Source organism: Mesocricetus auratus, unplaced genomic scaffold (assembly GCF_017639785.1).
Source record: "Mesocricetus auratus isolate SY011 unplaced genomic scaffold, BCM_Maur_2.0 Super-Scaffold_100029, whole genome shotgun sequence".
Lineage (NCBI taxonomy): Eukaryota > Metazoa > Chordata > Mammalia > Rodentia > Cricetidae > Mesocricetus > Mesocricetus auratus.
The window spans coordinates 500,297-513,534 of NW_024429210.1; the positions used below are offsets into that span (position 1 = coordinate 500,297).

General features: G+C 42.1%; 1 pseudogene; it reads right to left on the minus strand.

Annotated features, from left to right (window-relative positions):
* Positions 1–2,818: 2,818 nt before the first annotated feature.
* Positions 2,819–2,909, minus strand: LOC121134720 (annotated as a pseudogene).
* Positions 2,910–13,238: the final 10,329 nt, after the last annotated feature.

Below are 13,238 nucleotides of genomic sequence, written 5' to 3' on the forward strand. Positions count from 1 at the left end.
TGCTCTCTATATGTACATATATGTATGTATAGACACACACACACATATGTAAACCTTACTAAATCCAGTTTGCATTGCTCTTCAGTCCATGTGTTTAGAGATGATCCTTTGGGATTGGATAGCCTATCTATCAGTGCGTTCGTCCTTGGAGTAGGCTGATTCTTCTGTTCTCAGCAGTCATTGATTACTTGTAGTTCTTCTTCTAGGGTGGGAGCCTTGTGAACATTCCCTCTTATTGACTGGAGTCACCATTCAGTATCTGTCATTTTATGGGAGACTAATTTAGCATGTTTTCAATTTTCAATCCATATCCATATTAGAATGTCATTTTCTTTCTTTTTATCTTTCTCTTTTCTTTCTTTCTTTCTTTCTTTCTTTCTTTCTTTCTTTCTTTCTTTTTTTGACTTTTGAGACAGAATCTCTCTGCGGCTTTGTAGCCCTGGCTCTCCTGGGACACACTATGTAGAAAAGACTGCTCTTGAACTCATGAAGGTCTCTGTGGCTGCATAAAGGATTCATGCCACTACAGCTGGCTGCCCAGGCTAAGCAAACATTCTACCACTGAGATGATCCCTTAGCCGCACAATTATTTGTCTTTTTAAAGACTGAATAAATAGCATCTTATTTTATACATGTATGTGTGCATGAGCACATGCCACGTTTTGTTGGGTAAATGTTCATCCACTGGTAGGCACTTGTGTTGTTTCTGTGAATTATGTTACCATGAGCTTGGGTGAACAAAGGTCTGTCTGAGCTCTCACTCTCAGTGCCTTAGGGAATAGTTTTGATTTTTTGAGGCCAGGAACCCGTGCGTTTTAGTCAGGTGTGCCCGTCTTCCTCTTTCCTCCTGCTCATCTACTCTTTCTCTCTATTGGGTTCATCCTCAGAGAAGCTGGTACCATGACATGATGAGAAGCGCAAGAGTTTATCGGGAAGGGGAAATCCCTGTGAAGGATAAAGATGAGAAGCAGGAGTAGTTAAGAGAGTCTTTACACTGCATTGAAGGCCACACCAAAGAAAGAATGAGGCTGCTTAGGCAACCTTAGATTAAAATGCAGTTCAAGTCAGGATATGGGTGAGTTGATAGAAGTCTTTGAGTCCAAACTGGAAGAATTCTAGGTCACATGGGAATGGGCTGGTGCTAACATTGATGTCTTTGATGGAGGCAGCTGGGGAAGTGTACCCTCTATATGGTTATGAATTCATAGAGCAGCAGCTGGGAGATATGCTGGCTAGCTTTATGTTGCTGTGACAAAATCCTTGAGATAAATTCATTAAATATTTATTTTGCTTCATGGTTTAAGAGTTTTCAGTCTTTTTTTTTGGCCTTTGTTGCCTTTGGGATTGTGGCAAGACAGTATATCTTGGGGAAGCACATGGTAGAGGCAGCTGCTCATCTAACGGTGACTAGGAATCAAGACAGAGGGAGGACTGTGTCTCCTTAAACGTTTGTGTTACTCACTTTTCATCACATTGGATTTAAGAGAGAAGAGTTTTGTTGAGTTCCTGTTTCCAGAGGTTTCAGTGTGTTATGGAAGGGAGTGAAGGTAGTGCATGGTAGAGCCCTCCATTGTTAAAGAGGATTGGGGCCTGGGAGACAGAGAATGTCACACATCCAAAGCTGTCTCCTCCTTTATTCCAACAGAGGTCACAGCCTATTAGATGGTGTCACTCACATCCTCCATCCCTTAGGAATTCCTTCCTGGGAACAAGTACCTAGGTGCTTCTCAGTCCTATCAAGTTCTCATCATTTCCTACTAATACCACCATCCTAATGCCACCATCTGGGTCCGAGCTCCCAGGACATTCACTTTGGGTGGGACCATACAAAACTCCAGACTACAAAAAGCAGCTTCTTAGAATGCTACTTGCAGCAGAAAACTGAGTGTTGTGTTTTCATCACTGTATTCTCTTGTATCTTTCCACCAAAGATATAGACATTTTGTTATTGCAGAGCTTGGATTTGAGCCGGGCGTTGGTGGCGCACGCCTTTAATCCCAGCACTCAGGAGGCAGAGGCAGGCAGATCTCTGTGAGTTCGAGGCTGGGCTGGACTGATAGCCTCCAAAACAACACAGAGAAACCCTGTCTCATAAAAACCAAAAAAAAAAAAAAAAAAGAGCTTGAATTTGAACTCTGGACTTTTTGCAGACCATGCAATCATTCTGCCAGCGAGCTACACCCTCAATATGATGATGCACATTAAGAAAGTTTAGTTTTAGTTTTTGTTGTGTGTTGTATATGCATGTGAGTGAAGGTGCCCTGGAGACCAGAGGCTCTCATGGAGTTGGTTTCAGGTGGTTATGAGACCCCTTCCCCAAATGTGGGTCTTCAGAATTGAACCATACCTCTGCAAGAACAACACATGATCTTTTCCCCCCAAGACCTGCTGTTTCAAAATTTTATTTATTTTATTTTTCCAGACAGGAATTCTCTGTGTATAATTTATTTTTTAAAATACAGTTACACAATTCTCCCATCTCTTTCCTTTCTCCAGGCCTTCCTATGTGTTCTCTGTGCTCCCTCTTAAAATTATGGTGTTTTTTCTTTGTTGTTACACACACACACAGACACACACACACTGTCATCAGTCTGGTTAGCGTTACTTGTATGTGTCTGATTTGATTTCAGGGATAACTATTTGATATTGGATAACCAATTATGGGGTCCATCCCAGGGGAAGACCATTTCTCCTGCTTTCTGCATTCCTTAGTCACCTGTAGCTTTTGTTTTTGGTTGAAGTCCATGACCCTTCCCACTTCCATGTTAGCATGTCTATTCCCCCCTTTCTGAGCCTTAAGTGCAGGAGTTGTGTTGTAAAACATATGGAACACTTTCTGAATTTGTGTGTAGGGGCCATGCTGATTTCTGTATCATTCCAATTTTAATGTATGCACTGCCAAAGCAAACATCTGCACAGTCTGTTAACTGCTGAGCCATCTCCCTAGCCCCAGAGATTTAGTGTTTTATTTTAAAATCATGTGTGTACATATGTGCACATGAGTTCAGGTGCCCTCAGAGGCCAGAGGATCCCCTTGAGCTGCAGTTACAGATGAGCCATTTGATGTGTGCTGGGCCATAATTTGGTTTCTCCGCAAGAGCAGTTACCTGGCTCTCAACCACTGGGCCACATAACCATCCCATGACATGATTTACAAAAGAGAAAACCAGCAAGAATCTCCATAAAATCACCACTTTCAATCCACCATGGCAGTATGGTTCTTCCTTCCCAGTAGCAAAGTCCAGGTCATTATGGCTCTCGCTATCTAACCTATGTCGTCAATAGTAGTGTTCCCTGAATGTGCTCTATACTTTTCTGTCATGGGTTGTGGGGATCACAGACCCTGGACGGAAACCCACCCCTCCATCAGCCTGGGAGCAGACGGGTTTCCGGCCAGGGTCTGTGATCCCCACAATGGGCATTTCGACCACATGGCTAACTTTAGTAGTCACCCATTTAAATGCTACCCACATTTAAAACATTTCTCCACTGAATTATAAGCAAAACAGCCATATTCCTCCTTGAAAATCTACTTTACTAAGGAAACATTATTTGAAATTATATATTGAATATCAAGAAAAATATGAAAATAGTTCAGATATGGGTTCTTCCCTGAAGGATTATTTTTACAGTTTTATTTTATTGTGTTTGGGAATTTTATACACGTTTCTCATATATAATGTGTTTTGAGCAACTTCATCCTGATTGCCTCTCCTCTAACTTCTTCCAATTTTCAAATACCCATCACTTTCCCCTCCTAGCTTAATGGATACTTTTAAAAAACCCATCAAGTTCATTTATTACCGCCAGTGTGTGTGTAGGTCTACAGGGACATCCACAGAAGCATGGGCAAATCTATCAGGACCCACACCCCTGAAATAAACTGACACTCTCCGTCTTCCAGCCGCCATTGACTGTCAGTAGCTCCTCAGCGAGGGGTAAGACTTTGTGAGCCACTTCCCCTTCCATGCTGGGTTTTTAGCTAGCTTGACCTTGTGCAGGTTTTGTGCATGTACTCACAGCCACCATGAATCCATGCATAACGAGGTATTGTGAAGTGTCAACTCGAAATGGAGCTCCTCCCGTCAAAGCTCATTGATTATCATGGAAAAGGGGGTTAGAAAGATTGTAAGAGCCAGAGGTAGAGGAGGACCATGGCAAAACGGTGTTTTCTGGATGTGACAAGACTACCGTACGTGAAAGATTAACTTCAGCAATAAGAAAAGAGGTATTATGCATACTATATTAAAAGGAGAAAAGCAATAAAAGCTGTAAGTGGGATGGCAAAGTTGTAGGGATGTAGTGGAGCGAAGATGGATGTCATAGCTGAAACCCCCATAAGTGGCTCTTAGCTCAGAATAACTGCATCACCTTTAATTCCTGCACTTGGGAGACAGAGGTAGGCAAAGCTCCGTGAGTTCGAGGTCAGTCTTATCTACATTGTGAGTTCCAGGACAGTCAGAGCTACATAGAGAGACCCTGTCCAGAAGAAAACAAACACACAAAAAACAGGTAAATATTAAAGAATCAGTGGGATTTAGGGAAAAGAGGGGAGGCGGAATTTCAGATTAGAGGAATAAGAGGATTGTTGGTGGGAATTTCATTTGAAAATATTTATTTTAATTTTCATTATGACGCTATTGTACATATGTAATTGTTCTTCGATCATATTTAAAGCCTCCCTCTCTTTTCCATGGTCTTCCTCCCTTCTACTTCCATGTAAAATAACTACATATACTCCCAATTCTATGAAGAGAGCCATTGAGTTAGGAGGAAGCAGGAGTTTGCTCCAGGAAGTAGCAAGTTGGGGAACAGACTCGCTGTGTGAGTGGGAGAGCTGGAGAGTGAACGTGTGTGCACGTGTGTGTGCGCATGCATGTGTGTGCACATGCACGTGTGCATGATTGTGCATGTGTGCGTGCGTGCGTGTCTTGTGTGTGTGTGTGTGTGTGTGTGTGTGTGTGTGTCCTGCCTCAGCTCCTCCTGCTTCAGATTGGAGAAGGCACTATTGCTTCCTTCCGCCCACTTCACTTTTCTCTCACTCTCACTGTTTTCCTTCTCTCCTCCCTGTCTGGCCCTTGTGCAACACGGAGACCACGTGAGTGATTAGTATCACGGGGTGAAATAGAGAAGTCTAGCAGAGATGGATGTGTGCACGGAGCATCGTCTGCAAGTGGATAAATGAGACAATGGGAAAACCAATGGCAAAGGAGAAGTAACTTTTCACCTTTTTGACCAGTTTCAACTCGAGTCTCATGATGGGAAGGAATGAGGGTGTGCCGACTTCTCCACAGGAAGAGAGGCCGGAGAGAAATGCCTTCCATCCATTGGCTTACACGCAGTTGTTTGGAGAGGAAGGTTTTTTGTTTTTGTTTTTGTTTTTTTATTTTGTTTTCCTCTAGAGAAGCAACTGGCATTCAGGAAGTGCTCTGGACTGAGAACCCAGAGACATGGGTTCAGTTCATGCTCATCCACTGTTTGCACGGCATTTGAAATTGTGACTAGATTCTTGACTGGTGAAGGAGACATGGACGACTGTTCCAGCCATTTCTTCATTTCTCCAAAGTGACTGCTTTTAAGTTAAGGAAACTGGAAATAGTTGACAAAACCCAGTACCTCTTGCTTTGCTTTATCATTCTAATAGAGGAAATTATTATGAACTTTCCAATTTGTTGTTTAAAAACTGAAGAAGAAAGAAAAGAATAGGGCATTCCCTCGACATCTCTTTGAGAAACATCAAGATATCTCTGCCTCTAATAATCGCCTGGGTAGAATTTTCCATCTTAGCCCAAAGCAGCTCAACCTGGTTTTAACTAATCCCTTTTTTTGTATTCCTCTAATTTAACAAGAGGAACTGGAAGAGTCAGACACTGTGTGGGAAGATTGGAGAAAATAAGGAAGGTATAGAAACCGCTAGAGATGGAGATAAGTTAAACATTCTGGCAAATTGTCACGGTGTATTGCTCATGCAGAAGGGTTGGGGCAGTTGGGAAAGCAGTTAAAGAATGGTTTTAAATGCTTCGTCTAATTGCAAGCAGCTGCCGATTAGTGGAGCTTGCCCAACTGTTTCCAATTCTCTCAGTGGTGATGAAGACAGGAGACTGTAAGGGAAACTGGCAGGGCTGTGTGTATGCATGGGGTTGCTTACACTTTTTTTCAGAGGTCACGAAGTGCAGTAACTACTAAGAGACGCTCTCTAAAGCCACTGCAGACCCCTATGATAATGATTTTCCTAAATCTTGCTAGCATTTCTTGAGTTTTTGGTGGGAGGCAAGCTTCCCTGTTATCCATATTCCAGAATTATTTAGGGGGATGATTCATCAGGCAGAAGTGAGGAGCTAGATACATCTTGCCAGTTCAGAAGCAATAGTTTTCCGTTGGGGCAGTGAATCTAGAATGAAAGGTAATAACGTCTTTTAAGAGCCTTCTTGGATCGTTCATTTTTAAAATTAGAAAATGGGAAAGAATAGAAATATTTTAACTAGCCCGCTATAATTACAAAACCTGCTACAAATGATCTAAGTTTAAGAACTTCTGGAAGATAAAGTTTTGAGTATCCAAGTTCACCAAGCTTAATACCTCATTACGTAAATTTTCTTTATTTTTATATTTTATCTTCTCCAAAAGATTATTCATCTTTCCTACTCACTTATCTTTATTAGACTTCATTTCTTGACATGTATTTTAAAACAGTTATTTTAATGTTTCTGTACTGTGAACTGAAGAAACCATTAAGTTGATGGAAAGCAACTTCTATGAAACTAGTAAACTTGTGTTCCTTCAGTTGCTGCCTAACTAGCCAGAAATGTGTGAAAGAAAATTCCCATTATGTGCAAAGGTTTATCAAAAGAATCATCACAAATGTTGTTAATAGTACAAAATTAGAAATGCCCATAATGCTTACAATTGGGAATGGCTAAATACTTTATGGTATCCATATAGTACAATCTTTTCATTTTGTTTTGTTTTGTTTTTGTTTTTGTTTTTCCAGAAAGAGTTTCTCTGTAGCTTTGGAGCCTGTCCCGGAGCTCACTCTTTAGACCAGGCTGGTCTCCAACTCACAGAGATCTGCCTGTCTCTGCTATAGTAATGTACTAGGTGGAAAATGGGACATAAACCAATCATCATTTTAATGGATATCTTTGCCTGGATATCTACTTCTCTAGACCTAGATCTGATAGACTTTGTGTGTGTGTGTGTGTGTGTGTGTGTGTGTGTGTGTGTGTGTGTGTAAACAGAGTTAATGAACAACATAGAAGCAACAGTGCTGAGGTTATAGGTGATTATTTTATAATTTGTCATTTTCCTAAATGTCCTGTGAAACACAAATATGATTTTTTTACTTAGGAAAACAAACTTACTTTATAATGAATTTCACAGAAAACCAATTTTCTGTTATTTGTGACTTTATTTCTTGTCAAGATAAAGCTAAGGAGGATATTCATGTCCAGCAAAGGAGGAAAAAAAATCAAGAGGGACAGCACTCAATAAACACCTAATTTTGTTTCTGATCTTATGCCTGGTTGGAGCACTCACACTTGTTTTGACTCAGCTAGATAAGTCAGCTCCTCTGAAACACTCACAGTTTCCACCAGCTGTCTTGGACGTTTGAGGTTATGTTTTTGTTTTAGAGAACTTCACCGCCTATCCCGTGAGCTAGAATATAAAACCACCGTAAAGAAAGTCAAGTCTTTGAGGCAGACTCTGAGGAAAGCTGCTAATCTTAGGACATCCACAAGGACTGGAGAGACATCTGTTTTTGTTTGTCTTCCAGGGCAGGTCTCTGATGGCAGAAAGGTGCACTTTCTGCGTACTGTTGTTAGATGCAGCTGTGCCTCAAGAGTCTGATAGACTCTTAAGGAGCCAACAGGACAAGATTTCAGTGACAAACTGGCATTAGATACAATTTAAAAATCCTTGCGGGGTTTTGTTTCCCAAGTAGCAATTGTTTTCCGTGAGTTCAGGATTTGGGGGTGCTCTGGCAGGAAGCTCGTCATCACTGGGAGTCTTCAAAGGATGGCTGTGCCCAAGTCCTCTGGACTGTCCTTTGAGTTAGAACCAGGGGGTTCTTGCTGCATGATGTGGCAGAGTTTCTGGAAATTAATTTGGGGAAGAGGAAACTGACTTATGCGGGAGTCATCAGCTCAGCCGTCATTCGCTGGTATCCCCTGCCTCGTAATGATTTCTCAAAGAAAAGAGAAATGGCAAACCTTCTTGTGGGAGTTAGGATCTGGCTAGAAACACTCATTCTAGAGTGGAGTGGTTTACTTGACTCTGAGAGTGACTACTGGTATAGTGTTAGTTCCTGTGTGCTCTGCACCGGAGCTTTCTTTTAAAACTCCCTTGTTTTGGGGTAAACACTAATGAGGATACTTTTCGATAATTTTGAGAATATGCTGTTTGTACATGGTCACTTATGAGTTACTTACTGTACATCTCTGCAGGGAAACTGTTTCTCTCTCTCTCTCTCTCTCTTTGTCTCTCTCTTTCTCATCTCCCCTGTCTCTCTCTTCCTTTCTCCCCCTGCCCTCTCTCTCCCCTCCCCATCTCCTTCTCCCCCCACTTCCTATAACGGCAATGGTAGCTAAACCCCCCTCAGATTTTAATATCTTGGCAACCCCAGAGGAAAGGAATGATTCTCAACAGCCTGACTAGCATCTAGGAACTATTCTCATTGGATAAAGTTACATATTGGTTCTGCACCAATCATTGTGTGCATGGCACATGCGTATTGAGCAGATCTAAGTTTGGGACTCTTCTTGGACTTTAGAGGGTGGAATTTCTGGAATCAAAGGGTTGGGGTCAGGAGCTGAGTGCCCAAAGGGAGAATGAAGAACTGTTGGTGGAAGAATGAAGATACTGGTTAGGACTTGTACCCCTAGAGGGGCCCATGGTGTCCTTTTCATGCAGAACTGCATCAATTGGATGTTCCTACTGATCAGAGTTGCCCGGGTAGACTTCAGCCTCCATACAAGGGGCTAGCTTCCAGTGTTCCGTTTTCTTGTTTCTCAGAGGTTCTTTGATCCATTTGCGAGTGTCCCGGATGTGAATTTCCTGCTCAGTGGTGAGACCTTCCTCTCCCAGCTTCGGAGAACTGCCCCTACCCCAGCATACTTTGTGTTTGCTTGAGTAAGAGGGTGACTCAGATGTTCGGGGCAGTGGTTCCCATGGTTGTGATGCCTTGATCATCATCGTTAGCACCTGGACACTTGTTAGAAATGTGAATTCTGCAGCCTTATCCCAGACAGACTGAGTCAGAAACCCTGGGGTCAGGTCTAGACATCTGTGCTTCCATAAGCCTTCCAGATGATTTCCACTAATTTAATTCTCAAGTTTTGAAAATACTGATTCAGGGAATAGTCTGATATGGTCTATTTCATGAAGATTTAACTTTAAATTTTTATATTCTGCATCTCCAAACACATAGAAACCAAAAGAAAGATTCATTGATCCATTTTCCTAGATATTTATTTTTTATGTGAATGAGTGTTTACTTGCATGCATGATGTGCACCAGGTCCTTGATGTCCCCAGAGGCCAGAAGAGGGCCTCATATTACTTGGAACTAGAGTTACAGACAGTTGCAAGCCATGGTGTGGGTGCTGGGAACTGAACCCAGGTCATCTGCAAGAGCAACAAGTGCTATTAACTTCTGAGCCATGGCTCCAGCCACAACTGATTGTTGATGCTGCTTGTTGGGAATGATGAGATTGTTTTGTGCTTGAAGTAGGAGCTTTGCATTTAGGGAAAGACTCTGTGTGGTCATTCCTAGGAATTGAACATTCCTGGAGATCCTGCAGCTGTCACGGTCATCTAAGACTCTCAACCTGTGGGTGGCAACCACTTTGGGGTCAAATGACTCTTTCACGAGGAGTCACCTAAGACACATCAGAAAACACAGATATTTATACTACAATACATAACAGTAGCACCATTATAGTTATGAAGTAGCAATGAAGTAATTTTATGGTTGGGGGTCGTCCCCACATGAGGAACTGTATTAAAAGGTCACAGCATTAGGAAAGTTGAACCCTGCAGCTCTAAGATGAAGAACCTTCGGAGGTCCTTCTAATTCTCCAAGGAGATGTCATTGACATGGATTTGATGAGTTCTTCTGCTGAGACAGAGCTACAACCCATTATTGTTAGTCATTTATTCAACATGTAAATACCAGGCTGTGGTTTTAGAAATACACTGACCCACGAAACAGACGTATTTTCTATTTGGAGTTAAAGGTCTAGTGGAAGAAGAAAATATGTAAATAAGAATTAACAGTAAGATGTGATTTGGTGGTGGTGGAGAAGTCAGTGTTCTGTGGAAGGGTGACTAACCAATACTGGGTTGCTAAAAGATTGTGAGGTAGCTTCAACTGGTACCTAATGGATGATCAGCCATTGTTTGACACAGAAGAAAAGAGAACACAAGGCAGAATGGAGGTGAATTCATTGATAGGAAATGGTAGAGGCATGTGTCCACAGGAGAGAATTAGTTCTATTCAAGGTAAGTTGGATGTGTAAACCACCGAAAAGGTGATAAAGTTGCCATGCACATCTGAGCTCAGATGTGGTGAAAGGAAATATTTGACAGTCATCAATATGTGGAAAGTGATGACGCCAGAGCAGCACATGAGATGTCCTTGGAGAATGGCTGTGAGCAGGACTGTGAGCCCAGAGCTCCTCCTGTATAAGAAACCAGCTGAGGAAGGGAAGCCTGTGCAATCCCCTGACCAGTGGTTGGGAGGAAGGAAGTCAGCCATGGAGTATGGCAGGTAACAGAAGCCAGCTTCACTATGTCTGGAAATGATCCTGGTGATAACTACGGTTTGCACCTGATGGAAGTCAGTGCAGGTCATGCCAGGATGGGGTCATATGGCACTCCCCTCATTGGTGAGCAACCCCTGTCACTCTTCCAGACCATCACAATTCAGGAAATTTCTTTCTGAGGCACATGAAATGGTGCTTGCCAAGTCATAATTTACTTAGAGCAACTGTCCCCAGTTCCACACTTGTTTTGCAACTTGGTGTCACTTTCAGGGAAGAATCTACCAGTTTCTTTCTGTACTTTCCTTGCTTCCTTATCTCATTCCATTTTCAGGTCATTGTATTTCACTCTGCCTCTGGCCCCAGCTTGACTTTAGGTATAGTTAGGGACAGCTGTACACCTTGTGCCTCCCTGGCCCCAGCTGCTATGGCATATTGTGTCGTTTGTCCCTTAAACCACTGCTAACTTCCTTGTCTTCCCTGTCTTTCTCTTTCTATAGCTAGAGACTCCAGGGAGTTATTTTGGTCAAAATTGGATGCACAGATGATATCTGCAGCTGCACATTCTTTGGTTCTTTCTGGCTCTACAAACATTCTTGGTGTTTTGAAAATTCACTAGATGACCAATAGCAAGGACAGTAGTCCACACAGATCAGTGATTCTCAGCCTTCCTAAAGCTGCAACTCTTTAATACAGTTTCTTTATGTTGTGGTGACCCCTAACCACAAAATTATTTCACTGATACTTAATAAATGTAATTTTGCTACTGTTTTAAATTGCAATGTAAATATCTGAGTTTTCCAATGGTCATAGGTGACCCCTGTGAAAGGGTTGTTTGACACCCCCCACCTCCCCACCCTAGCAAGGGGTTATCACCCATAGGGTGAGAACCACCTACCTAGGTAGTCTCTAAAAACACTGAAAATGGTTCTATAATTCTGTGGACAGGCTCGTCACTTGAAGTGAATGGGATCAGTACTCAACAATAGAGGGAAAATCCAAATAAATACATACAGTGCTAACAATTTCTGTTTCACTTTTAGTGATCATACTATCAATAATATGGATGAGCCATGATACTATTAACTATACAGCTCAGTACATGAAAAAAAATTAGTGTATTTTTAAAAAATCATCCTGAAAGCACCATGAAGGTTAAAGGTTATGGTAGAACGTAACATGGAAGGAACCGCACAGGATGTACTCATGGCTGCAGGTATACCCCTAGGCTGATGAGCTCCAATCTTCTTTCTAAGCCCATTTTCCTTCCTAAAGTATAACCCAAGGTCTCCAGTCACCCTCTGGCTAGTTTTAGTTAACATTTGGATGGTATTATCTCAGTGCTGATAGATTCCTTTTGAGCATTTCCCCCTTTCCTAATAAAATTACATTTCCTATTTCTGTTGTATCTCTAAACTGTCCCAACCACTTGCTCAAGAGTTCTCATGGTTTTCTTTGAGATTTATTTCCCTAGTTTGCCTGATTATGCTTGCTGACCAGGCAAACAAGTTGTCTCTGCCTTTCTCCCCCACTCTGTGGTAGAAGACCCTACATTACATATTTTACTGACATAGGAGTGTAAACATTTCTTAAGTGCTTAATGGCCTCTCTTCTAGACATTCTCCCTCGAATACATCAATAGAGATATTCAATTAGCCTTCTGAAGTTACAATAATGATTAATCTGGCAAGATAAGCCCCTGGGTGTAATAGTAACTTGTTACAGGGCAGCCAACTGCTTTTGTTTTATTTGAGATCCACTCTGCCAAAGACAACACATGTGAGATTGTCAATATGGTCCAACATCGTGTCTGGGGAACTCAGAGGCCATAGGACAGCACACTTGCTCAAGAGTTCTATCATTTTACTAATTGAACATTGTGTCAAACTACCTTCTAAATATATTTCCCTTTTCTCACACATCAGTGCAGCTATGGGACCTCAACAGAGAAAACCTTGTTCAGTAGATGATGGTTAGTACAGCAATTCACAACCTGTCAAAGTATAGAGGATAAGTTTGTGTAGAGTGTTCAGCCACACAGAGGACATTTATGCCATAGCCCCTCACCCTGTGACGCTCAGGGAACATCCTGGAAAAAGGGAGTAGAATGATTGTAAGAGCCAGAGGCCAGGGAGGACTGGAGTGAACCAGCATCTTCTGGACATGACTCATGAATTCACAGCAGCTGTGGTCGCCTGCACAAGATCTATATAAGATTAACACAGTCAGCATTCCATCATGGCTGGAATGGGGTCTGTGAGACCCTACCCCTAACGGAAAGCCTATCAGCAGTTGATGTTTGCTGATATAGAGAAAGTGGTCCCTGGTAAGTTGTCCATGCTCTTGTGGTTGTCCCTATGAATGTGCATATACAGGAAGCACTAATTGGTGTCAGTGGCTTATTTTAAAAAAGGGAGAATGTAAAGTTGGGAGGGGGCAAAGGAGGACAGATCTGGAGAAGTTGGACAGAGGAGTGCAG